General features: G+C 37.2%; 1 protein-coding gene across 3 annotated transcripts in view; it reads left to right on the forward strand.

Moving 5' to 3' along the window:
- EGFR (epidermal growth factor receptor) overlaps positions 1–23,801 on the forward strand; it is a 232,257-nt gene that overhangs the window by 56,557 nt on the left and 151,899 nt on the right. The gene's annotated exons all lie outside the window — the stretch shown is intronic.

Genomic DNA, 23,801 nt, shown 5'->3' on the forward strand with positions numbered 1-23,801 from the left:
TCAACCAAAACAAACCAATTTAATGTTCTCACTAAAATTAAACTCATTACAAATTGCATATTTTCGGCCTTCCAGACAGCATGGCTTTAGTAGTTGGTACATGTTGGTAGCAACATATTTTCAATTTTAGTAACAGTTTGCTTATCTGGAATTTACTTGACTTATACGTACTAATCTAGAGCATTAAAAAAAAAAAGGCAAAGAAATCGTCTGAGCAGTCCAGATAAAGGTTACAAAGTTCTTGTACTCTAGCAACCTATGTTATAAACTATAAACACATCTGCATCCAAAATGATAAAAACTGTAGAGATTTTGAGACTTCAGTGGTAAGTTTTAGTTGGCTAAAGTATATACTGGTCTGAAACACCTCCTTTCCTAACATGGTCAAATTAGCAGGAATTTGATACTGAAATTTTCTTGGCTTACCATGAATTCCTGCTGGATTTTTCCTTTTTAATCTGTAATCAGTCAGATCCTGTCTGTGGGTAATGTCAACTTTTATGACAACCTATGCTTCATATAAAGAATGTTTGTAGGAATAAGGTACCTATTTGTATGTAAACGGGATATAAATATCCCTTTTAAAAATGTTTTGCATATGAGTGGGACTAGATAGTCACTTAAGTCTCTTCCTAGTCTGATATTCTGTGATTTGGGGATATTCTTCCAGGCCAGTTCACTTACTGAAGGTGTCTGGGTGGGTACTAACTTATTTGCATCATTAAATAGATGTTTGGAGCTTCTGATGGCCAGATAACTACAAAGGTAGAGGGCCATAAAAGAGGAATGAATGTGATGTTTATTTTATATTCATTAAAGTGCTCTGTTGCAAGAGCAACCAAAAATTTGCTTGAGTTCTTGGTCCAGTGAATCATGTTCAAAACATTTGGGTTGTTGTTGGAAGGCCTATTAATAAAATGAAGAGAAAGAAATCATTACCTCATCCACATCAGAATGTTGTTCAATGGAGTTCAGGGTCCCTAGTCAATTAGGTTTAATCCATCTCCCCTCATCACCCTGCCAAATGAAAGAGATTATAGGTATACAGGTTTTTACTTTTCCTATGTCTCCTCCCAACAAAATACCTTTGAAATAAATGGCGGTAGTGATGGAAATCATGGGCCAGTGCTTCTATAGTACATAAATATCCGTTGAGGCTGGGTGGAGTCACAGCTGTCATTCCTAGGTTCCAGAAAAGGGCTTTGCCTTCTGACTTCCTTCAAAGTCCTGAGTAGGACGGAAGTTGTGAAAACTGAATGGACTTCAGACTTGAGAAGGAAGGATGAACCACTCAAAACAAAGTAGCCTCGGTTCTCCCTAACCTCACCTCTTCCTACTAATTAGTCAGCATTCATGGACAGTTGACAATTTTTTTAGCTTGCTAAAACAAGCCATTACAAGGCTATCTTTGAATACCAAGGATCCACTCTATAGCTATCCCCTTTTTTGTAAATAAAACGCCGGACTTTGAGTCAGGAAGACCAAGTCTCGAATCCTCTCTGGACACTTAGCTGTGTGATCCTGGGAAAATCATCTAACTTTTCTCAGATTTAGTGTTCTCAACTGAAAAATAAAGATATTAGACTCAATGACCGCCAAGGTCCCTTCTAGCTCAAAGTCTATGGTACAGTGATACTCTTTCTTCATATGGATATTTATTTCTTTTTACTCTTTGGGTGATATTTTGAATTTCAGAAAGTGTTGTGGGTTGGTTTAAGATGCCCAGATTGGGGAGGGGGTGGACAGTAACACTCAGGAGTTGCAATGACATCATGAATAATAGCCAACATTCATGTAATGCTCCATATACATTATATCACTTAAGTCTCAAAACAACCCTCGGAAGTAAGTGCTAAAGTTTTATTGTACTGTGGCTCAGAGAGATTGTGATCTGCCCAAGGTCACAATGCTAATAATTAACACCTGAAGTCAGGTCTTTTTGGCCCTAAATCTAGCATTGTGTCAACTATGCTCAAATGCCATAGGGCCTGATTTTTTATTGGTTTTTTTTACCTATGTACCAAATTCCTTATAGTAGCTCTGACTTCATACTATGTCTCTTTGAAAGAAAATGTGCTATAATTTGGAGGACTTAAGGAAAGACTTGCCCCCAAAGAGGTTTTGTTTTTTTCAAAATTTTGAAGCACTTTCACTTATTGGAAAAGTGTATCAAGAACATATGACAATATCTGTCTTCTGAAAAATAAGTATCTGTCCTGTTTCCAGTTCCAAATCCTTTAGAAAATAATATAACAGTGGCCAATACTCTGCTAATTCTTAAGATGACCCTGAAAATAGGAAACTAAAACATGATATCCTTCATTTATGGCCCCAAACTATACAAGAATCAAATTCATTTGTGGTTACCCGTAAAGTATTTTTTATTTAGAGGAACAAAAGGATCATAGAATTTCAAGATTGAGACGACTTGGTCATCCTGGCCAACCCACATCTGAAAAAGAATCCCTCCTCCAGCTCCCCCAATAAAGAGTGACTGAGCCTTTGCTTGAAGACCTCCAGCTGCAAAAAATCTACTAATTCTCAAGGATGTCCATTTCACTTTTGGAAGTGTCTCCTTATATCAAACCTAAATACTTGGATAGTCAGCTTCTACTCATTGTGTTTAGATCTAGTCCACAAACTTCCATAGCACAGCCCTTCCTTTGGATAGTCTTTTAGGATACTTTAGTAGCTCCTCCCTGAATCTTCTCTTTTCTGGCTAAACATTCCCAGTTCTTTCAACTGTTCTTCATATGACTTGTTTTTCCCCAGTCTTTTTACCATACTTTCTAGTCACTTCAGTTTTTCAATATCTTTTATAAACTGTGGTGCCCATAACTGGACACAATGCCCTTGCCAGAACAAAACACTTTCCTACTGTGAAAGAGATTCAGTTAAGGCCAATGTCATTTCAGAACTAGAGGCTCCCTCACCAATGCATCTCAAATTGAGTAAATCTGAAAGAATATAAAAAGGTATTATAGCCTAGCATCCTTGTGAGATGAACCAGAAAAACCCACCTCCAAGAGAAAATATTTCCCTTGAGGGGATTTATTTTGAGTAATTTCATCTATAAGGAGAGGGATTTCCTCATTGGGGAAAGACTACATCTAAGCAAAGTATATGCCCAAATAAACAAACAAGATTTTAAAATCTTAAAAAAATAAATTCTCTCATGTTATGTACCTAAAGGCAGAGCCCTCATTGAATTTTCAGGAAGAAAACGTAGGTATATTTTCCAAAAGTGTTGTTGTTGTTTTGGGGGGTGGTCTAAGGCTACATCTGCTAATTGTTGTCATAGCCAAGGTAAAATCAAAGTATTTTACTGACCAGAGTTTTTCCACTAAAACTGAGACCCCAGAGGAAAAATAATTTGAACTTAGTCTAAGACACCCTTATCATCAATGAGCTGCTTTATCTTGAAGATACTCTTCAAGTATCCTGGATACTTGAAGATCTTTCATAGTCCAAAATCCAGCTGTTACATTCTTTCCCTTACCTGGATACCAGCTAGCTCAGTGGTCTGGAGTCAGGAAGATTTAAGTTCAAATCTAACCTCAGATACTTACTGACCATGTGACTTTGGGCAAGTCACTTCACCTCTGTTTCCTCAAGTATAAAATGAGGATAGTAATAGCACTTAATTCCCCAGGATTATTGTGAAGATAAAATGAGTTAATGTTTGTAAAGTATTTTGCAAACCTTAAAGTGCTAGATATCACTATTACTAATGCTGATTGATTAGCTTGGGAAATATTGAAGATTTCTAAGCTGTGTTCTTGGGATCAGAAGAGATAATATTTGTAAGGTGCTTAGCACCGTGTTTGGCACCTATCTGACACTATATAAATGCTAGCTATCATCATCATTATCAATTACCATCTGACTGCAATAAAACTGTCAGATTCACAAACTGAATCTCCAGCTATGTGGTCTGAATTGTCAGGTATGATCAGGATGGATTTTCAGTGTCAGGAGATGCAGTCTAAAATATCCTGGCATATCCCCCTATCTGAGAGATTACTTTAATTGTAATAAAATATTTCATCTATTTTGATAACAACTGAGAAAGAAAGAGAATTTCATCTACCTAGCTAGAGTCTTAGTTTCAGATCTGGAAGGGGTCATAGAAACCATCTCATTTTATAGATGAGGACAGAAGGCACAGAGAGGTTAAGTGACCGGTTGGAGGTCACATAGGGAGTGCATGACAAGGTAAGATCTGAACTGAGCTCCCAAGGGCTCCAAAACTAGTGCTTTTTCTTTAGTACCAAATTATCTTATTCAGTTTAGGTTGGACCAGATATGAGTGGAGAAGATGCAGGTTGGAAGAAGACAATGTTGTTAAATATTCTCATGTTTCAGGGGGTGAGCAGGGGAGGTGTTTATATAGTGCAGGATTCTTGGCTTGGTGACTAGTTTTCCAAAGGATCTTGGGTAAGTTCGTCAACTTCTCTTTGTCATAGTTTACATAAGGAAAACCCAGAAAGCGCAAGACTTCATCCTTAGTTAAAGACAGGACAAACTGGAGTCAAGTCTTGTTCCAACATTCCAGAACCCATTTAGGAACCCAAGTGAAAAAGAAGTGGGAACCCATGATTTTGCTTTATTCAAATACACCAATTACCTACTAAAAGATAGAAAAGCAAGAGAACTCTTGTCACTGAAGTTGCTGCATATGTGGGTGTGTTTAGCTGGGGGCAGAAATACTTACAGTCTTTTCAGATTAAATCACATTGTCTGGCAAGATAGAAAACATTTACCTTACATGTAGTAGCATATATCATTCTTCAAAGCAAGTGAATGTAAAAATATTCAGGAATTCCCTCTCCCCTACCTCCATATACTCTCTAACTCTCCACAAAACAAAAAAAAAGCTTTCAAATGATTTAGTAATGAGAAGTACAGGTAGTGTGCATCCCTTCTGTACAATACAATTCTTCTTCTCACAACTAAATTTGCATATTCCCTAAGAGTTGCATCAAGGACACGTTTTTCAGGTAATGAAAGTTGCTGATTTCTTTTTTTCATTCTATGCGTGTAATTCCCTTCTTTATTAAGATTAAAGCTTTGTGTTAAAAGTTGTATTTCTAGTCAGACAGGTTCATATTTCATTCCTTTTCTGACTTAAGTGACTTAGGGTTAAGTGACTTAAGTGCTCTACGTAGTCATCAGAATCTGTGCTCATTCCCCATCCTTTCCAGCCTATATCTCTTAGAGACCTAAACTGTGGGGATTCTCCAAAATGAGCTCTCTCTTTAAAATATGAGATCTGCAGCAAGATAAGTTAGAGCAAATATTGTCTTTGCAATCAGAAGGTATAGGTTCAACTCCTGCCTTTGACACTTGTCACCTTTTTTTTTTTATCTCTTTGTTTTCCAATTTATTAATTTATTTATTTTTAGTCTTCAGTATTCACTTTCCTAAGTTTTAAATTCTCCCCCCTCCTTCCCCAAGATGGCATGTAATCTGATATGGGCTCTACACAGTCTCATTTTTTTCCCCAACATTTTGCCCAACGTTTTCACATTAGTCATGTTGCAAAGAAGAATTATAACAAATGGGAGAGACCATGAGAAAGAAAACAAAACAAAACAAAAAGAAAATAGTCTACTTTGCTCTACATTTTAACTTCATAGCTCTTTCTCTGGATGTGGATGTCATTTTCCATCCTGAGTCCTTTGGAATTGCTTTAGGATCTTGCATTGCTGAGAAGAGCTAAGTCTATGAAAATCAGTCATCGCACATTGTGGCTGTTACTGTGTGCAGTATTCTCCTGGTTCTGCTCACTTCACTCAGCATCAGTTCATATAAGTCTTTTCAGGTTTTTCAAAGTGTGCCTACTCATTTTTTTGTAGCACAATAGTATTTTATTACATTCATATATCACAACTTGTTCAGCCATTCTCCAATGGATGGGCACCCCCTCATTTCTAGTTCTTGGCTCCCACAAAAAGCTGCTGTAAATATTTTTGTACATTTGGGTCCATTTCCCATTTTTATGATCTCTTTGGGATACAACCCTAGAAACACTATTGCTGGACTGAAGGGTATGCACATTTTTATAGCTCTTTGGGCATAGTTCCAAATTGCTCGGTTTCCTCATCCTTAAAATGAGGAAGATAAATGACACAGCCTCCGAGGTCCAATCCTAAGCATCTTAAGCCATCCCAGGGCCTAACTAGTGCAGTTTACTCACTTTATAGGAATCTGAGGCATGCAGAGATGAACATTTTAGAACGATATTCCTCTAAATCCTCAAACTGACCACCATGAAAATTTACATGTACAATAAAATTTTAGAGCACAGTAATAATTTTAGTGGCAAAGAAAAAGTAAATATTTCCAATAAAGGAAAGAAAACTTTTACATATAACATTCTAAGATCACTAGTTTGTTGTTTGGTTGTTTTATTTCTGTGTATGACCTACAAAATGAGCTTACCGATCAATACCCTTACAGGTTTACTGTGAGATGGTAGTAAGGGAAGAAGTCATAGGTTAGTGGTAGAGCTTGGAGTCAGAAGGCCTGGGTTCGAGGTAAAGATCCAGCCTTTGCTATTTGTGTGACCTTGGATTACTTCAATTCGATTGGATTTTATTCAAGGGGCATTCTTTAAGTATCTATGGTGCAAGACCATCTTCTAGGTGCTAGGGTTACAAGGAAAAAAATGAAAAGAGTCCCTGTCCTTTGGGGTTCTCCTCCAAGCTCTATCTTGCTCTCAAAGGGTCTGTGATACAGTGGAAAGTATTTTGGGTTCAAAGTTAGAGGACTGTGGTTCAAATTTGGATAAGTCCCCAAACCTCTCTTGGCCTCAGTTTTTCATCCATAAAATGAAGGATTTGGATTAGATGGCCTCTTGAAAGACCCTTCCAGTTCTCAATCTATGATCATCTTCCTAAATGTCATGCATTTGTTATTGTAATGTTTGTGTTTTCCATGTAGTTTGTAAGTACAAGCTTACATTTTCATTATTATTTTAACATTCACCTCTTTGAGCTTCAGTTTCCCCATCTGTAAAGCAAAGGGTTATATAACCCCTCTACCGTCAATGCCATGAATCCAATATATTATAGTGAAAACTAAATATTTATAAAAGCATTAAAAAAATCATTACTAGTTTTCTGCCCTGTTTTCTCTCTACTTGTCATCTCTCCTTTTGACTAAGTTAGGATTTGACTTCAATAAGATAGAATACGTAGCTGACTTTTGAAATCTTCAGGTAAGAATTTACCATTGCCTCTATACATAGGTGACAAGCATAAATATTTTACCAAGTAAGCAGCTGCTGCATTTCTGTTTTCATCCCTTGTGATGTTCTTAAAGATGGAAAAGATGTGGAGAAAGGGACTAAAGGGAGTGGGGGTGGGGAGGAAACACCAAACTGACACATTCCAAGAGATTCTTATTTAATCACAGAAACATACAAAGTTTTGGTCTATTCCATGGCAACCTAGTTATACACATTAAGCCAGCAGCTTAAGCAGTGTAGGGAAGGAAGGACTCCAGCCAAATAATCAGGACAAATGAGGAAATGTCAATGCTCACATTGGAATTCATTGCTGTAGCAGTCCTCAGGGTCTGTATTTTATGATAAACTTGTAGTGGTCCTTGCCTTATGAAGAGAACCTCTTGGTGCTCTTGGATGGTCTCCAAGATGGACCTGCCTTAGACCGAATTCCCATCTGTAGAAGTATTTAAACAGAATCCAGCCATCGTTAAGAAGGAAGAAGGCAGAGGATTTGTGGATCTGTTTGTTGAATCATAGGAAGCCTAACTATGAGGGGGCAGGCATGAACTTGTGTTCGGTCTCACACAGGTTCTCAGTTCCATTAATCATACAAAACGTGGAAGAACCCTGAACATTACGAGCCCACCTTGATTTTCAAAATTGAGATTGTGTTTTAAAAGAATTACTGGCAAGCCAAATGAACCATTTGCATGACCCTATGCCTCTGTTTCCCAATTTTTAGCTACCTGTTGTAGAATCTGTTCAGATAACTGGGTCTGTGCCTGTTAATCCTGGATTTTCTAACTGATCCCCTTCATAGACTTTTGAAGTAATAACCAAGAGATTTCACAGATTGGTATCATTTTTCAAAATTAGGATTCAAATGCAACTGTCCTCACAGAAAGGATTCCAAATATTCAACTAAAAGGACCTCCTCACGTGACTCTAATATGAATTCCAATACATCTCCCAGGTATGTCACTCCATCATCATTCTTCATAATCCTCTTGCTAGCACAATTTAACAAAATCCATCATCTACACGCTTCACCCAAAAGCCTTTTCCACCCTGGCAGTTTAGTGACAAATGATATGTTTCATTCATTTCCCTAGTTGTTTTGTTTTTCAGAATAGGAATATATAGTATATTAAAACATAAACTATTTCCTCCCTTTCGAAACAGAATTTAACAAATGTGAATTAGCATTACATTTTATTTACTCCCATTATGTCCCATCTAGCCACTTACAGAAATCTGTCTTAATTATTATTGTCTAATTTAAAATTGTAGTCAGTACAACATGATGATACCAAATACAAATTATAACTAACATTTCAAAATGAGGGGAAAAGCCACTTACTTAATTTTATAAAATTAGCCTTTGCTATATCCAGAGCAGATATATAAGGAAAATGATAGTCCAGTATGGGTTTTTCTTTTTTAATCTCCCTCAGGACAATTAACCATTACAATTCCCTTAGCTAAGAAAGCCAAAATATTTAGTAACTTAGCAATATAAAATAAAATGGAGTCAATATCCTGACATTTTTTCAGTCTGAGATAAAATTTGGCCACACTCCAGAAATGTAAAGACCAGGAAGAAAACAACCTGGTTCCTCCTCCAAAATTATTCTGATAGACATTTTTCAACCAACAGATCTTTCTTTGATGATGTAGATTCTTTGATGGATGTTTGATCTGGGTACTATCTCCAATGGTAGAGATTGTGATCCATCCAGAGTTTCTCATCCTGTGCAATTTTATACAGGTTCCTCCCATAAATGTTACATGGAACATCTACTCAGTTCACTTCCTCTGTTTTTGTTTTGTTTTGTTTTGTTTTTAAAAATATATTCCATAGCCCTGAGGTGGTTCACTTATCATCCCTTAATGTCACTACAGAATCATCTCAGGTTGTTAGTTTGTTAACTCTCATTAACTCAAACTCACTACAAGACTCACCCTAACCTCATCTAACATATTCTGAAAGTTATGGCAGCATTGTCTAGAATCTCAATAACTCAAATCTGAAGGACTAGGAAACTTACTCATTATGTATTGCACATGAAAAAGATGCACAAGGATGCATGATAGAGCATTTATGTGCTTGTCACTGTGCTAAGACCTGGGGATGCAAATGGAGGAAAGAAAGAGAGAGCACATTATAATCATCCTGAAAAGTTAGAGGAAAGAAGGTGCAAAGCAACAGGAGAGAGGGGAAAAAAGAAGTAGAGTCCAGAGAGACAGTAAAATGAGAATGAAGTGAAACATGATTGGAGTCAGTCTAAAAATGGTGGTCTTAAGGAGAGAATCAACAACAAGCAGAAAAGGGTCCACAAGGGTGTAGACTTTCCAGGATGGCAATTCAGAAGGCCAACAGAAAGACATGGACTCTGGCGAGAGTCTAGATAAGAATGAAGTATGAATCTTGATTCAATTTTGATTTCACAAATTATAATTGATTACAATGTCAAAATGCTGTTATCATGGCATTTAAATTTTTTTAAGACATTTTAGTAATTTCTCATACAACTTTGAACTGATTTGACATACAAAACACTCAAGACATTTATGTAGCATGATATTTGTATGTGTAGCGGTTTTCTCCTTCATTGATAAAATATTTATTTGGTGGGAAATGCATATTTATTTCATGTCCTTTACTATTTTTTTTTCAGTTCATCCAACACACTTTTATTAAATGGCTATTATGTGAAGAACACTGATAGGCTAGGACAAACATGACCAAGTTTAAATTGGATGCAAATAGGTCCTCAAGGAACTTATAGTCTAGTAGGAGGAGACATGCCAACATATAATTTCTAAACAATGGCAGAGATCCTGGGAGGAGGAAGGAGCAGGATTTCAATATTGATGACTTTTGAACTCTGTTGTGCTGAAGCAGAATGATCTGGAATGGAATCTAGATGAAGGTCCCAATTGATACAGATGAGAAGTCTTCACAATCCACCTAGAACAGGGACTTTTCAGTCTTTCAGAAGACTAAGAGTATTGTTTTCTTTTTCTGTGTGCTGACCAGTCTGGTTTCCAAATATTTCAGTCTCCTGAGATCTCCATCACTCCTCTTGGGAGATGACTCCACATTTTAGTCCATTTTGCTGTCTGGAGATTTTCCTGGTATTCAGACTAAATGTTCCCATCTTTAACTTCATCTTATTACTTCAGAATAAGAAAAGTCTTGGATTTATGCTACAAATGTTTCCCTGTCTTAGTAGCCCAACCTTCTTAGACTCAGGTCTTTTTTTTCCCTTTCTCATCCCCATTTCTGTGTGTGTGTGTGTGTGTGTGTGTGTGTGTGTGTGTGTGTGTGTGCGCGTGTGTTCTCCACAGAGTTCCTGTAATTCATATTGAACACCCTCAGGTTTGTTGTTGGCTTGAGAGAATGAGGAACCTTAATTTCCTGGAAAACCCAAAGTCTAGGTTTTTGCCTCTTCAACACAAAAATGGCTTCTCTTCCTGGGATAGTTGCTAATCGTGACCTGCCACTATCATGTATATATCATCCCCAACTAGCTACACAGTGCTTACCTAGCACACACCAAGTAGTTCACAAACACTTATTGCCTATATCTCCTTACAAAATCTCTCCATTTGCTGTTGCAGATACTGTCTTTCTGGCAGGGGGCAGGGTTTAAGCAGTTTGTTAACAGTGACTTATTTTTTTCAAGTTGGCAAAAATAATGTTTTCTCCAACTTTACTTGGTGGTTAATGAAACCACTCAGTCACATTATAGCAAGTATCAGTGTCTGTGGTTCACAATAAAGCAGTTGAGGAATCAATCTGAAATTGTTTTTTACTGCTTTAGTCATGATTTCAATAAGAGAAACTTTTCTCCTAGTCTAAATACTGCCACTAACTTACTGAGTGACTTAATGAGTAACAAAATTAGTTTGTTTTCCTGTGCCTCAGTTTCCCCAACTATTGAATAAAAATATTGAAATAGATGATCTACTTCCAAGGCCAAATACTATAAATGTTTGAGCTTTCCTGTTCAAAATCCTGTGACTTTAATTTGACTTATATTCACTTTTCCCATAAGATTCAAAGATTTATTGCTCTCATTTGTTACTTTGGCTCAATAAAACTCAAAGATGAGAGAGGATTTCCATTTTTTTTAAAAAGGATTATCTCTTTTTTTAACTTCATTCTGTCCATAAGGTAGGGCAGGTATGGGATGACTCAAGTCTGACTCAACTAGGTTGGGGAAAGATGACTTCCTGGTTTCTGGAGAGAACATTTCCACAAGAATATTGCTATTCATTGTGGTTAGGCCATATAGGACTATAGGATTTCAAGGAAACTGTGGCCTAGAGAGGCATTAGTATTACAGGCAAAGAGATTAGACTAGTGATTTCACTGGTATAGTAAATTCCTGGATGAAGAAATTCCCACTATGATTACAGATGAGTACCTTCTGACATTCTCCTAGAGCACTGAGAGTTTAAGTGACTTGCCTTGGATGACACAAGCTATATGTGTCAATCAGGATTTGAACTCCAACCCCTACCCTAACCACTACACAGACTCCTTTCTGTTAATATCATTATAGATTTAAAAGGCTTTGAGGAGCTGAATGTAGGATGTTGCCTCCATAGGACAGCATTGCTTCCAGAGGAAAACACTTTTCAAGTTCCAACATCCAGCTTGAAGATGAATGTCTTAGACATGGTCTATTTGTAAATTGAGGGGGAAAAAGGGATGTCTGTGCCATCAAAATGTTTGGATTGAGTTTTCTGGTTACTGGTAGTGCTAAGGTAATGGAAAAGTAAGAAAGATGTGTGATAGAGTGGAAATATGAGACTGGGACTCTTGAGGGTTTTATTTGCCGACTGATATATATTAGCTATGTCACCATAGCCTATGTCACTTGAACTAAGCTGCTTATTTGTAAAGTCAGAATAACAGTACTTGCACTGTGTACTGATTCATTTTTGGTTTTGAATTTCCAAAGCTTACCATGGTGCCTAGCACATAGAAAACACTTAATAAATGCTTGTGGATTGACAGATTGATTGATATTCATGTTATAGAGCAATAGGGAGAAAATGCTTCATAAAACTTAAAAGCTCTGTCACACTTATTGTTGTTACTATAGGTTTAAGAGATTACTGCTTTACACAGAGGGAAGTACATTTATGGATCATGTTAACCATTGCCATCACTAGCCCCCTACTCCATTCCAAGGTACACAAATTGAAATTCTAATCTTTTCAAGAAAGGTTTAATAGTCATGGATAAGTAAAGAACTTCTATAAAAAATGAGGATAGAATTTAGATCTGAAAAGTAAGACAATCGAGCTCCTTCCCTATTCTCATTTTATAAATGAGATAACTGAAGCCCAGAGAAGCAAAGCTATAGTGCTAGCCAGTGGCCAAATCAATACTAGTTCTCCTGACAAAATTAAAGCTAGTCTAAACTAGACTTCTAGTTGGAAGTGTGGGTAAAAAGGACTGGTTATGGCATCAGTCAAAGCAGTTCGATGTGTGGACCTTCTGTTCAGAGATGACCTATATTACCTGTTAACTTCATTAATCATGCATTATAAATCTTTGGGGGGCACATTAAAATCCTTTCTTTGTTAGAGTCAATCTAAACCTTTTACTTATTTTTTTAAATGTAGTTGATTGAACTAACATTAAAAATGTTCAAGCAATACATAGTTTAACAATGAGCCTCATTCCAGATTCATTGAGGAATTCTAAAAAATGTTAGATCTGGTTAACAGGTCCTATTTTAATCCATTTTTTTCAATGACCAATTTCTCTTGGATTTAACAACCTTAGGCCCATGGGCTATAATGGAAGGGTCCTTAAAGATCATCTTTGTTTTGTAAGATTTGAATTTGAGCTACCTCAGACTTATGCATTGATCCCTAGGAAGTTACCAGGGTAGGGCATAACTTCCAGATGTTTGCTTTGTGAATGTAAATCAGAAACAGAAAGGGCAAGCAGTTGATAGCACATTAGGTGAAAGTCAATAAACTCTGTAGACACTTACTTTGGTGGGCCTAGTGTTTGTCTCATTAGCTTGAACAACAACTTGTTATCCATTCTTAATAGCTTGCTCTGAATCCTTATTCATTTTAACTTAGAAATAATACTTCATCTTCTATTTGGGGCACACATGCACACACTTACTTACAATTAACTACTAGTGCAAAGCTTCTACATGGACACCAAAGGTAATACTTAGTAGATTAGGTGGCACATCCAAGAATAGTCTTCCTTAATGTTGAATAATAATAATAATTGGATTATTTAATCATTCCAGATCCCAGATATAGAGTTATGTCTGGCAGGGATTTTCAAGGATATTGTATTCCCTGAGTTTGAGCCTTGCAATAACAGTACAGCGGTCTGGAAATCTTTAAGCAGCCAGATATAGCTCTTTATTGAAACAGTCAGAACTAATCCAGTTTAGAATGGAAATGTCTCAAGAGAACATTTTATAGGACCATAGCTCTACAGCTGGAAAAACCTCAGAGGCCACTGACTTCAACCCCATCATTTTACAAATGATAACCTATACAGGTCACCCAGGTAGGAAGCTTCAGAGGAAGGATTTGAACTCATGTCCTCTGAATCCAGAATGAATGAGCTCTCTGCTATAGTATGCTGCATCCCAACATTTCCCCATCCTAGGAAAATCACAACATGCATTTCACTTATCATCAGAAATTTGTCAAGAATCCACTATGGATTTTTATATTTTATTTTTATATTTCCATGCTGGAAATATAAAGACAAACAAATGATCTTTCCTTCTAGGAGAGCACACTCTATCAGGAGAGAATGCACATGCAAATATGATTGGAAAATTACTTTTTAAAGAATTAAAATTTAAAATTTAAAAATTTCACTACCTGGCAAAATAATTTTCTAGTGGCAGGACCTGGGTTTATATCCTGTCTCTTATGTTTGCTCTCTGTGTGACCTTGGGCAAGTCATTTAACATCTTTAGGTTTCATTTTCCTCATTTATAAAAGGAAGGGCTTGGACTAAATGATCTTTTCCAGTACTAGAGGTATGTATGATCATCTCTTTTTAAACCTTGATAACAGTAATGTGTCATGTTTTCAGAGTATCTTGCAAATATTTTCTAATTTGTCTCTTGTAACAACCCCAAAGGGCATTATTCACATTATTCTCTCCATTTTACAGATGGAGAAACTGAGACTCAGAAAGTGACTTGCTTGGGGTCATATAGCTAATAAGTTTCAGGAATAGCATGTTCTTTCCATTACTATGCTATTTGGGGGGCTTGGGGGTGGGGTGGGAGAATAGCCAACGTAGATAAAATTCCTGCAAGTTGGATTTCAGTTGCTCTCATCAGATACTTGCTATATTACGTTCCAGGGAGCTTGCTTGGAACAAAGGTTGCCATTATTTTCTGTATGTAATTTAAAATATACAAAAAGCCATCTGAGAAAAAAAAAAGTGAGTATATGCAAATACACCCTGAGAGAAAAGAGCCCTGACTCATAAGTATGTTAAAAGATTACAATAAAATATTGACCTTAAAATAGCAAAAATATTTTCCTTCTTACGGTTTTAGGAATGTGACACTTACTTCATATCTCTTAATGGTTTTGGTAGGTCATAGCTCTGCAGTGTTGAGTTTGCTATCCTGTTTTGACGCCTTAAGAAGAAAGTAATCTAAATATTAAAACAATGAAGTTTTCTTTGATGAACAGAAACCTCCTCTGCCATCTGTGATACCTGGGAAACATGTTTCGTAGAACAAACATTTGAATGAAATGTTTCACAAGGAGAAGGAGATCTGGCCCCCTTGTTGAGAAAGAAATGGCCAGGCCTGTATGGAATGCTTTGCTCCTTTCCCGAAATGAAAGTTTCTCGTTACATAGGCAATGGGTCTGTGATTTGGCAGAAGGGCCTGGGACAGAGGAACCTTGGAATTTCTCCACCGAAATTTTAAATCATGTGCTAAAAGCACACTATAAAAAGGGGAGGAAGAAAGATAGGGAGGGAAAAAGGAAGGAAAGAAGGAAGGAAGGAAGGAAGGAAAGAAGGGAGGGAGGGAGGGAGGGAAGGAAGAAAGGAGAGAAAAGAAAGAAAAAAGAAAGGAAGGAAGGAAGATTTATGAAATTGTGTCTCACTTCTGAGGTCCTGTCCTACTCCAAATCCGTGATCCCAACTCATTTCCAATGTTTTCTTTCCAGAGCTTCTGTGCTTATTCCACATGTTTCTTAACACTTATAAGGCTTTACATCAGCAGTAACCATTTTGCATTGTGGCCTCCCGTTTAATTGATGGCCTTCAGCTACACAAGTATAAACACTGTGAAATGGATTTGTGGTTTCCATCAGTGCTGATGGTCATGCAAACTGTTTATATCTGGTGTCAGATTACACATGTGGGTCAATGGTCTTCCTTCAAGATATAGCTCAAGTTTTACATGAAGTCTTTTCAGATCCCCCAACTACCAGTACCGTCCTTCCCAAGTTATCATGTGTGTGTGTGTCTGTATATGTACATGCATGTACATATGTGTGTATAGATGTGATGTGTCTCTGTGTGTGCATGCACACATATGTTGTCTCTCAGGACTTTTTGAGAGTAGGTCTATTTTACTTTTGTCTTTATATGGTTAGTATCTACTATCTAATAGGTACTAAGTAGAGTGATTAAAGGAAGTTTCCAGGGAAGAATGTCTGTGTGTGTGTGTATGTGTGTGTTTGTGTGTGTGTGTGTGTGTGTGTGTTACTTACAATGGAAAGAATTGAGGTTGGAGGATGTGGGTTTGGATATTGGTTTTGCCACTGTTAGGATGGGCCAGTTGCAAGTAAGGCCATAACTGACCATAACTCTTCTGTGCTTGCTTATCAATTATTGCTGCCCTGTCTCTGGTTTATGAGCTACGTATATGTGGATAATATATTTCATAGCTTCATATTATTTAAATGAATACAGATACATACATATGCATTTATATCCACATATACATATACATATATATACACACACATACAGAGTCAAGGACAAAGTCATAAGAAAAAGATAAACCTTCAAGGATGTTTGTAAATTGAGAGAGAATCTGGTTTGAGGAGAGCTCAGGATGTGTGAGAGGCAGAAATAGGAGAAAAACTGTGATGGTATGCTGAGTTAACCTGTAACTGAAACATCATTGGCTTTGAAAATCAAAAACCTGGTTTCCAGGTTACCTTACTAGCTATGTATCTTGGGCCTATTAAAAAATGAAGGTGGCCCCTTAAATTCCCTTCCAGCTACAAACCTATGATCCTTTAATCCACATTGGGTATTCTTTTCCTTAGCTACAGTGAGAGGGTTGCACTACAATACCCAATGATGATCTTATGAATTGAGGCAGAGAAGAGTCATAGAAAAATGTTAGGTTCAAAGGATCTGGATTCAAATCTTGGCTGTTTAGTACCTATGTGACCTTGGGCAAGTTACATTTTTACTAGTGCTCAGTTTCCTCATTTGTAAGATTAACTGGTTGAATGAGATGACTTTTAAGGTCTGTCCGTTCCTGCTTTAACTATATAATCTTTAGCATCTCTCTTGACTCTAAATCCTCTGAAAATGTTGATTATTCTTTGTGAACTCTCACAATCAAACCTTCCACTGTATTTGGCCATACTGATCTAACAGTCAGAGAATGACTCAACAGCAAACCTAGCTCCTCAACCCGAGAATAAATCAAGTTGGGGAGGTGGGGGGTGGTGCCGATGGTGGTGGTGGTTGTGTGTGTGTCAATATTCCTGAGAACAGGAACTGACTTTCATTACTGTAGGTCTCAGGAAGTCTGGGCTTTTCTCTTAGCTCCAGAAAACATGACTTGGGTCCCAGAAGGCAAGGCTCAGGAAAATCAAGAGCGAGGAGGGTCTACAAACAATGCTGCATGCCTGTTACAGCTGGCTTCTCTGGCGAGCTCACAGCTACACGATGTACTTTGGGACTGGAAACCTTCGTTTTCAGATGGTTTATAAATGGGATTGCACACACACTCACACACACACACACACATCCATGCAAATCAACTCTAAATCAGGGTTTGCTGAGCTAAAAAGATCATCAAATTAAGCACTCTCACTTTTAAAAGAGATGGCATAATAACATAGCTATGCATAATAGTTCTTCTTAAAATGACTAGTAAGCACATTACATGCTAATCTCCACCAAACTGCACATTTCCATGCATGTTTAACTCTATTAACTACCCTTCCGTGCACCCCTCCCTTCCTGATCATTCTGAATAATGATTAATTAGAAATGGATTGAGCAATATTATATTTAAACTATGTCTCATTTGACAATTGGGAGATTTTCATTTCTGTTTGTAATGGTATTGAATTTGTTTTATACATGATAATAAGAGTAGTTAAAATTTACAAAATACTTTCCATATATTTTCTCATTTGATCCTCACAACAACCCTGTGAAGTAGGTGCCTTTTGAAAAAATAATTAATTTATTTGTTTTCAGTTCTTAATAAACACTTCAATAAGTTTTACATTTTCTCTCCCTCCCTCCCAAAGATGGCATGCAATCTTATATGGGTTCTACACATACATTCGTATTAAAGAAATTTTCATATTAGTCATATTGCATAGAAGAATTTTTAAAAATGGGAGAAACCATGAGAAAACAAAGCATAACATAACAAAAGAGAAACCAGTCTGCTTCGTTCTGCATTGTGACTGTAGTTCTTTCTTTGGATGTGGATGGCATTTTGCATCATGTGTCCTTTGAGAATGTCTTAGGTTCTTGCCTTGCTGTGAAGGGCTAAGTCTATCAGAAACAGCCCTCACACCTTGTGGCTGTGACTGTGTATCATGTTCTCCTGGTTCTGCTCCTTTCACTCAGCATCAGTTCATATAAGTCTCTCCAGGTCTCTCTGAAGTCTTCCTGTTCATCGTTTCTTATAACACAATAGTACTCCATTACATTCATATAGCACAACTTGTTCAGCCATTCCCCAGTTGATGGGCATCCCTTTTTTAAAGAAGAAGAAACTGAGATAGTGAAAAGTAAATTAAGTTAGTCAAGGTCACACAGATATTAAGTGTCTGAGACAGAATTCAAAAGTTTTCCTGACTCCAAATCTAGGGTTTTATTCATTACATCACATACATATTTTATATACTCTACATAAACAGGGATATTGGAACACAATTTGCCCCTCAGCATATAGCTCAAGCATTGATCAAATGATTATTACGTGTGAGGCATTGGACTGTTTGCTAGGGATACCCCTTCCCCAAAGACCCTGCATCCTGCATTCTGATGGGGAAAAGGGGAGTCATACGTACACATTAATATGTACTGAATACACGCAGGATGAACACAACACGAGTATAAATTAGAGTTCCTCACTGGGAGCTCCTTCTGCTAATGAAATCACTGGTTCTGTTTTTACAGAGAAAGAGAGAAGCCTGGACTCGAGACTTTATCAGTGCAGGGAGATCCCAATGAAGACTTTAACTCTTTCTCAGTTTACCCCCTGCTCTGCAACTTACCAAGTTGACTGTGGACAATTTTCCCAGGGTCTCACAGACAGGAAGTGTCAGAGTCAGGCCTTGAAGATGACAGGACTTTTCAGCTTCTGTGCTTGCTTATCAATTATACTGCCCTGTCTCTGGTTTATGATCTACATGTATGTGGGTAATATATTTCATAGATTCATATTATCTAAATGAATGCAGATATATACATATGCACATATGTCTATATGTACATATATGTACATATACACACATGCACACAAACACAGTCAAGGACAAAGTCATAAGAAGAAAATAAAACATTAAAGGCTGTTTGTAAATTGAGAGAGAATCTGGTTTGACAAGAGCTCAGGATGTGTGAGAGGCAGAAATAGAAGAAAAACTATGATGGTATGCTAGGTTAAGATCTTGGAACCCTCCTCTCTCCTGTGCTATAGCTACTTTGGTGCCATTGATCCTGTTCCAGCGATCTGAGGTCTCTCACCCCCATCCCTACTAGTCACAACCCTACCTATTCTTTGAGACCTAGCTCAAATGCCACTTATGACATGAAGTCTTTCTGGATTACTTCAATCAGAAACAATCTCAGGCCTCACATGAGATTTTTGTAGAATTCGTGGGACACTGATTACATAATATTTCCTCATAATGCTAATTTAAATTCCCATAATGCTTTAATGTTCTAAAATCATTTTCCTCCCAATAATTCAGGTCATATTACATTCCTCATTTTATGAGGTCAAGGAGCTTTGTTATGTAGAGAATGGGAAAAGAGGGAATTTGTGACAAATAGCTTCTATTTTCTCAGTAAAGGATGAAATGAAGTTGAGTCTTTAGCTGAGAGAATTGGGGGAGGGAAAGATATAGGAGGTTTGAATAAAAAGGAAAAAGGTTTGGAATAACCTCTGTGGAGAGGATAGAAAATCAGTTAGAGAGGAGTAAATGGTTTGCCTTGCTGTAATAAGCGAACAGTTGAGATTAGATAATGTAAATTTGTAGGGTAACCACTCAGCTTGTATCTGTGACTTCTAACTCCTTTCAGTAGCATGAAAGTAGAAATAGAGAAGTAGAGACAGCAACCACCCAGGGCTGTGGTTTGGCAAGATATAGGCAGTGATATGGCAAGAGGGCAGAGGATTTGAATAGAGGGCTGTATGGAGTTGAACTGGTTAACTACAAGGTAAATACTGGGAAGAGGGTGAACAAAGTCTGAGCAGATGTGATTACCTGTAAAAGTAAAGAGTGGATGGATTGAAGGGCTTGGTAAGAATGAAAAATAAATAGGATTAAGAAGAGTGAGGCATGGGGAGAGATGGAATGACAGTGTTGTTTTTTTTTAAATTCCCTGTATTTAGTACAGTATCTAGAATGCAGTAAGTGCCAAATAAATGCTTATTGGAACACACTTACACACACACACACTGTACATATATACATACACACATATATTCCTCATTTTATAGATAAGGAATCTGAGACTCAAATGGAGACTTTTTCTGGTCAGTGTCAGGGAAGATATAATTCATTTGTTGAGAATTTTAGAGTTTTGGAGCTAGAAAAGACCTAAGACCAGCAAGTCTAACTTCCCCATTTTATAAACATGGACAGTGAGGGTGAAGGAAGTTTTCACCTAAAATCCCAAGAGTTGTCAGCGGCAAATTTGGGGTTCATACCCAGTTCTTTTACAGGACTCATTTTTCTGCTTCATGATTCCTTCTAAAATGATCGAATTTCATCAATCATTGATTTGATTGCAGACCTCCATTCTGCCCTCTCACTTTTAATTCGTAAAATCTTACCACATCTTTGAGAGACTTAGGGATTCTGGATTGAGGAAATTTGAGTTCTATAAATTTTTAGTCTTCAAAGAACTTGCCATTATCCACAACAGGAGATTTTCCTTTATTTTTTTTCCCCCTTGTAGTAAATGAGTATCCCTGGATGGTATTCTGAAAACAGGGATCCCAATAGTGAAACAGGAAAGTTATACTGAGATATCAGACGAGGCACACTACTGACTATGTATTCAACTGTAATTGGAAGGTATTCGTCCCACACTACTGAATGAGATCACTGATTACTCACTCTAAGAGCCATGTTTTCTCCTTAAATATTATGTATTGCTTTTTGTGGGGGTTGGAGGGAAAGCTAATTATAGATTTTTTTTCCAAGACTACTAGGAAAATCCGAAGGGAACATTTCATCCTCTTCCTCCGCAAGATACAGTTTAAAACTGTCAGTTTCTTTAATAAATGAACGATTAGTCAGTGATAAACACTGTTTCAATTTTAAAATAAAAGCCTCACATCAATTAAAAAAATAAAAAAAAAACCACCCCTGAGGATACTGAATCATTTTCACCTGTTGATTAGCTGACTAAATAACCAAGCGCTTAGAGCCATATAGTGAATCAGAAATTGATCTGAGTTTCCTGTTAGTGTGCACATGCACGTTCTCCCTTTTAGGTTTTTTGGTTTTTTGTTTTGTTTTGTTTTGTTTTTTTTTTTAGAGCAGTTATACTGTCTCTCATTAAATGATAAAAGGAAATGTTGACTTCCGACGTCTGCTGGCTCCGAGTGACCTTACAACAGCTGTCCATGTTAAGAGACCTAGGTCTTTCCAAGAGCCAGAGAGAGAAAAGGGACTGATTCACTTGGACTGACCACTGCCTGCTGGGAAGCAAAAGGATCTCTCTACTTGGAATAGTAGTTGAGGGAATTTGACTGAGCAAGCATACCCTACATGTTTTGCAGAAGATACCCTAACCCCCAGGCTGCCTTTGAGTAGGAACTCACAGGCCTCCAATTTCATGATTTTACAATTTATTTTGTTACTGGGCACAGCACCAGGGAAATGGACATGACACTGAAGCAGGCATGGGAGAGAGTAGGATGGAATATTGTTTGGCTGGTGAAGTCCTCAGCTGCCCTAAGATGTATCCACTCAGCTTATTTGCCCAGAATCAATGAAAATCTGAGTGTGAGAGAGAGAAGAGGAAAGGAAGACCAGGTAAGAATCAGTCAGAATTCTCAGTAACTAAGGTCTCTAGAAGGTTCTACTAACTTGAAAAAGCTTTGAGGATGGGCCCAGCTGTATGTATGGTCTTCCAGAACCCACTTGCCTGCTTCTAAGAAGTTCGAGAGGCATTTTGTCCACAAAGTAATGAATTGTTTAGCTACAGTAACTCTCAAATACTGATTTGAGATGCAACATGCATTTATTAAACACCTACTGTATTCCAAGTATTGTGCTGGTGATATTTTTAAAAGGTCAAAAAAAGTCAAGTATTGTAATCTATGTAAATGTTCTCTAGTTTGGATAAACTGATGACATCATAAATCCTTGACATGTTGATATAATGTCTTTAAAAAATGTCACCTTAATGACTAACTATCAAATCCATGAAGAAAGACTAGTTTCTTCTATGGCAAGAAGGTCCAGTCTTTGAATTCTACTCAATTTAATTGGACAAACTTACCTTCACTCTCTAAAATAGGAAAATAGTAGGAAAAAGAACTACCCACTTCCTAATTTTGTCTGAGGTTACTAGTGAGATTTTCTGGGAAAATTACTAGCCTGGTGAGAGGATAATAATAAGAAAATCCTAACAAAAGAGTTAATAAACCTAATATTTTCCTAGTCCACCTTCCTCTCATCAGACTAGTACTTGAAGATACGTGATGTTCTTTTGAGATTTACAAATCCTTTTACATACATTATCACATTTGAGCCTCAAGACAAATCAGTGCCATAGGTAGGGCAAACATTTTTACCCCTAGTTTACAGATAAAAAATTAAAGTTTAAGTAATTGTTCCAGGTCACATGTTCAAGTACCCTTGGGAAATCTCTAAAATGATGAGTTACAAAGAAAGTTCTAACTGCAGGGATAGAGGGAACTTCTTACCCTGAGATTTCCTTATCCCAATGGGGAGTTTGGTTGTGCCACACTTGGTGTTTCCCCCCAAATTCTACAGGAAGCCATCATAATGATGCTAGTATCAATCAGCTGATAAGCATTCACTTTGATGGTTTCCCACTTTTTTTAAAAAACAACATATAACACATTGTTTTACATATAAGTCAATCTTCAGCACCAACTAATTGACAGGACATCGAAGTACTTTATAATAAGGTTCAATGGACTTTTATGCATATGTTGAATAACCCAGAACAAGTAATTTCACCTTTCTATGACCCCCATGTCTTCATCAATAAAATGAGGGTATTGGATGACAAGCAATTCTTAACCTTTTTTGTGTCATGGAATGTAGGGAAGTCTATGGATCTCTTCTCAGAATAATGTGTTTAAGTTAATAAGATATATGATATTACAAAGGAAACCAATCACTGAAATATAGCTATCAAAATATTTTTAAAAAATAAATTCACAGACCCCAGATTAAGAAGGCCCCAGAATCTGATGATGTTCCTGACTTCTTCCAGCTCTAACATTCTTAGTTGGTTGAGATTTAGCGGCAAAAAAAACCCCAAAACATTTGAGGCACTGAGTTCAGTGGATTTTTATGCCCTTGTGTCTCTGTCTGCCTATACATCTGTTCTGCATTATACTCTTTACAGGGGTTATGAGACACTTCTGGCCCTTCAGATCTTTACAAGAATTCATTCATCATTTGTCTCGACTGGAGACTGGGGAGTGATGGTGTTCCCTTGCTATTACTAGCTCCTATTTTATGATATACATAATGCAATATACAGATTGCTTCAACATAAGTGCTGAATAATGAAAGCTCTCTTCCTTGCCAAGAAGGTCAGGCATGTGTGAAAAGATACTTAAAAGCTTCTGAGGGCACATGTTCTCTTCAAGTTCCAGCTTCACTACCCAAGTACCTAGACTCAGAAGAGGTCATTTAAATATTTAAAGGCAAAAACTAAGCAGGCAGCACTATTTATTGCTTTCCCATATGAGTTCGGAATTACTTTTCTCCAGAAAAACAAAAAGAGAGTGGATTGATTCTCTTGCAGGACTTAGATGGGATTTAAAAGGCATCTTCTTCATTCTGTGCCAATATTTCCCTATATCCTATCTTTGCCATATGTTAA

This window comes from Notamacropus eugenii, chromosome 3, assembly GCF_028372415.1.
Source record: "Notamacropus eugenii isolate mMacEug1 chromosome 3, mMacEug1.pri_v2, whole genome shotgun sequence".
Lineage (NCBI taxonomy): Eukaryota > Metazoa > Chordata > Mammalia > Diprotodontia > Macropodidae > Notamacropus > Notamacropus eugenii.